The sequence below is a fragment of the Gadus morhua genome, chromosome 20, assembly GCF_902167405.1.
Source record: "Gadus morhua chromosome 20, gadMor3.0, whole genome shotgun sequence".
In the NCBI taxonomy this organism is placed as follows: Eukaryota; Metazoa; Chordata; class Actinopteri; order Gadiformes; family Gadidae; genus Gadus; species Gadus morhua.
In genome coordinates, this window is record NC_044067.1 from 6,019,409 (window position 1) to 6,024,408 (window position 5,000).

Consider the following 5,000-nt stretch of genomic DNA (forward strand, 5'->3'; position numbering starts at 1 on the left):
GTTTGCCTCTTGTCTGTAAACATTACAGTCAATTCACCCGAGGTGGCGGTACTGCTTCCCGTAGACTCCAGTCAGCGTGTCAAAGCCCTAAGCGCTAGTGACACGGTGTGTATGGGCAGTAAATCTCTGTCTCCTTACTGTCTGATGAGGCGGCTGACGGCCGGATGTGTCTGAGGATGTTTTTATCTAATCCCCGGGGGGGTCCCGTCTCCACGCCTAGTTCCTCCCCTAATTGACTCTCTGTCAGCCCACGGACGGGCGGGCGACGGACTCACCGGCTCAGGTTGCAATCTCCGCCACATCCCCTCATCGCATTTGCATTCTGTCTGTGTGTGTGTGTGTGTGCGGGAGAGGGAGGGTGGGAGGGAGAGAGAGAGAGAGAGAGAGAGAGAGAGAGAGAGAGAGAGAGAGAGAGAGAGAGAGAGAGAGAGGAGAGAGAGAGAGGAGAGAGAGAGAGAGAGAGAGAGAGAGCGAGAGAGAGACGAGAGAGAGAGAGGAGAGAGAGAGAGAGAGAGAGAGAGAGAGAGAGAGAGAGAGAGAGAGAGGGGAGAGAGAGAGAGAGAGAGGGGGAGAGAGAGAGAGAGAGAGACATTGTCCCCAGTGTTATGGATTGTCCTGGTTCTTGTTGACGGACTGAGCCGTTAATCCAGCTCACAGCCGGGGTGGAGCTCAGATGGGCTCCCTCATAGGCCTTCATTTGGAGTTGTTTTTGCTGAAGGAGCTGGCAGCAACACACACATAAAAACACACACACAAACACACACAGACACACTAACACACACACACTCACTCATGCATGCACAAGTGCGTGCAGACATCGACTTTCGCTTTCTTTGATAAAATGACAAACTCCCCGTCGGTACCGGGGTATTGCCAGTTGTGTCCCTGTCGTGAACCAATAGGGAGCATCGGCGGTTCTCCTCCAGCCGTTGTTGAGAGGAATGAGCGACGCTGATCCAGGCAGCGACACACTGCGGCCTGGTACTCTGGATGAGGCAGGAACTGGTGCTGCAGACTACCATCGACAAGTCATTGCTAATGGATCGAGCAGCAGCAGCAGCAGTGGGATCATTGACAGTAATGTGATGGGCACATCTGACATGCAACTGCAGCAATCGGTTCTGGCCAGAGTCCCATTGCGGGACATTGAAAAAACCAAGCGCTCCATTCAGAGCCGTAGAACGACTTTAACTTTCCGCCCTTTATACCTTTATAGGCCGATGCCTCACTTTACTTTTGCAATGACTTTGCATTAAGGAGTCTATCAAATCAGACAGCCAGATTATCTGGAGTTGCCCTGCCTGAACTTTGTGTTCCCCTTATTATATCTAGTTAAAATTCCAATGATGTTGATGTTTTACTGTGTGTGTCTGCAGATATAATAAAACCTCATCTGTTGGCTTGTATTGCTGCCTGTCTTTCTGCTCGCGCCCACAGTCTCTTTTGATTTCTCCTGCACACCTACACTCACACACACACACACACACACCTGCACACACACACACAAACACATACACGCGCATAGATGCACACACACACACACACACACACATACACACACACACTCACGCACACATATGCATGCACACAAACACGCACACAAACACGCACACACACACAGACGCACACAAACACTTGTGCTGTACACACTTCGCAGCAGCTGTCTTTCTCCAGGCTTGCATATCTAGACAGGCTTTCAAGGCTAAAGTGCAGTACGAGGGTACGTCCTTCCCTGGGCTTCTGCTCAGGAGCTGTCCAATAGTGCCGCTATATGGAGCCATAAAGGGTTTTGCAGCGTGGCCCCTTGGCCCCTCAGCAGTCGGCGCTTGGCAGCTGTGTTGAGCAGGGGCTGTCCGACTCTGATGCGGATGCGGTATCCGTCGGCCTAAAAAGAACCCGCTCAAAGCTGATTCTTATCCGCTATCAAATGTCGGATATTCCATGAGATGACCTCGCTGAGCGGACAGACTTTAACTCTCGGTGTCGGAAGCCGCGCGTTTGGGACAAATCCGCAGCCGCTCGTAAAAAAACCATCTCGTAAAAAGCCAGTGGACGAGCGCTCCGACGCACACACCCGGCGCTGTTGATTAGCGAATCAAAGGGATCGCGTCCTCCGTTTACCAGCTGTATCATAGCCTAATGACCAGTGAAATGTCACGCCGTAAAGCCAAAGTGTGCTCGCGGCGCGTAGTTCAGTATATCACTCGCACTGAGCACGGAGACACGGGCTTTACCCCAAGTAGGCCCTCCATTCACGCCTGTTTGAAGACCTTGTTAAACGCTTCCTCCTGTTCTAACAACTGTGTGTGTATTGGCAGTAGCCCTGGGGGGCGGGGATTGCTGGCTGTGCGGCAACATGACTGCAAACACACCGTAATATAGAACACAGCCATCCGATCAGTTAACGGCTGTATTGATGGAGGGCATCATTGATTCAGAGGCAATATGGTTGATTTGCAAGCCAACCAAGCTATTCATTTGTTATTGATCGATGCATTAGGAAGTGGGGGCGGAGGGAAGAACGTAGTACGTGGGTGGCTAGACCCCCCGGGACACAGGGGTGAACATGGGCAAGGGATTTTCTGTGCTTTGATGGTATTGTAGCTCACTAAGCTAGTGTTAATGTGGACTGGGAGATGATGAAATGTGGATTCCGTCTGGTCTCCGGAGATTCACATGCTACTTCAGCAGCAGATTGTGTTCCATTTATTCATAAAGCATATTTGCCAGTGTACCTGTTTGCTCGAGGGGGTTTCGGCAGAACCAGATGGTACCTATGTGTCAGTGTACAACATACAACAATACATGCGTCTTATAAACATGCAACAGTATATGTTTTTCATAAACATGCACCGGCACCTGAAGGTAAAACACGATTTTAATCTGCAAGGTTCTGAGCAAATCAGACACAAAGTTCTGAGCAAATCGCTGTGCAGACATTTCCGAGCAAAAGTTCATCCCAATGAACCAAAGATCCGGATATTGAAGACGATGGCTTTCCGCCTCATTGGCTTGTGAAAACTTCTGCCCCGTTGAACAAACCTCTATTGCGATCCATTTTCCAATATTAATCAGCCATTAAATTAACTCCAGTAGTTTTAATTGCACTTTTGAAATGGTTATCCGAGGGGGGTCGTGGGATTGTACTTTTTTCTCTCCTTTTCTTTTGAGATGGGTGATTGCCGTGGCACACAATATGTCCCTCCACAGTGGCTTCTCCCTTTGTCTGTCTGGCCCCTTTTCATCTTGCCTCATTTCTCACTCTCTCTCTCTCTCTCTCTCTCTCTCTCTCTCTCTCTCTCTCTCTCTCTCTCTCTCTCTCTCTCTCTCTCTCTCTCTCTCCCTCCCTCTCTCGCTTTCTTTTGCTCTCTTTTCAATTCAACAAACTTATGTTTAGTTCTTTCTCTTCCCCGCCTCCTCTCTCTCTGCACCAATCATCGGATAAATCTTGTGTTCTCTTTCACCTGGCAAGTAATCATCGCCTTGCCAGAATAATATGCCCCCCAATTACTTTGGATTCTTGCCGTGCCCAATTTTGTGCTGCCGTCCCGGGAACACACAGCTCCCAGAGAACCATCTCAGGAATGCGAGCCAAAGTATTGCATTGCATCTATTATTTTGCACAATATAGCTGTCCACTTTGCAGTCAGATGTCTGGACAAAACCCAAAAGTGATGCAGGGGGTTGCATTGCACTCATTACAACGTCTGTCCCTCTGTCCGTCTGACCTCTGTCACACACATCTCATAACTCATATCATATTTGTTGTATTGCTCCGTTGATCTTATCCCATCTCTTCCCCACACACACAGCAGTATCCCAGAGGCCCGCCTTTGCAGTCGGCGAGAGGAGAGGTCGTCACCATGACAACGCCCTGGCCATCCCCTGCCCCCTCATCTGCGGCCAGGCTCCTCTACCTCCTCCTCCTCCTCCTCCTCCCCCTCCTCCCGGCGGCGTTCGCCCAGACCCAAGGGCCGGTCCCGAGCCAGGCACCGCCCCCCACCACGCACCCCTTAGCCCGGCCGGAGTGCAGCAGGAAGGAACACCCAAAGGTGTCCATCCAAGGTCAGTGTGTGTGTTCTGCGTATTGGAAGCAAGGGATTAGCACATTGCGGCTAATCATTCATTTGACTGGGAAGCACGTTCATTTACCTTCGCTGAAGCCTGCTTTCCTATGAATGGATGAATATTAATTTCCACAAGGACTTAAAATCTTTTCTCGTCAGCTATTAAAGTTAATGAAATGGGTCGGACTGACTTTGTGTGGCTTTGAAGGTTATTGTTATTGTTATGGTGATGGTGATTGTTAATGGCAATGGTTAACTTCAGTGGATCATGGCCATACATGCATGCATGAGCGCACACACACACACACACACACACACACACACACACACACACACACACTCACACGGGAACACAGGTATGCACACACACACATACACACACACATACTGGCACACTGGCACACACACACACACACACACATACACACACACACACACACACACACACACACACACACACACACACACACACACACACACACACACACACGTGAACACAGGTATGCACACACACACATACACACACACATACTGGCACACTGGCACACACACACACACACACACACACACACACACACACACACACACACACACACACACACACACACACACACACACACACACACATACTGGCACAGACACACACACACACACACACACATACTGGCCCAGAACAAACACACACACACACACACACACACACACACACACACACACACACACACACACACACACACACACACACACACACACACACACACACACACACACACACACACACACACACACACACAAACATACACACAGACACAGTATGCGTGTGCACAGGGCGGATATCATTTGTGTATATCTTTGTGCTGGAACAAGTTGTTCCCTCAAAGCACACAAAACAACAGCACTTTCGTTCCGGGGGCGGCAGATAACAGAGGCACA

General features: G+C 49.9%; 1 long non-coding RNA gene across 4 annotated transcripts in view; it reads left to right on the forward strand.

The window, feature by feature from the left end:
* The window catches only part of LOC115533393 (uncharacterized), a 65,830-nt gene that overhangs the window by 47,495 nt on the left and 13,335 nt on the right, over positions 1-5,000 (forward strand). For all 4 annotated transcript variants that reach the window (XR_003974186.1, XR_003974187.1, XR_003974184.1 and 1 more), the window contains one exon: positions 3,813-4,065. This is a non-coding gene — a long non-coding RNA (uncharacterized LOC115533393). The remainder of the gene's footprint in view (positions 1-3,812; positions 4,066-5,000) is intronic.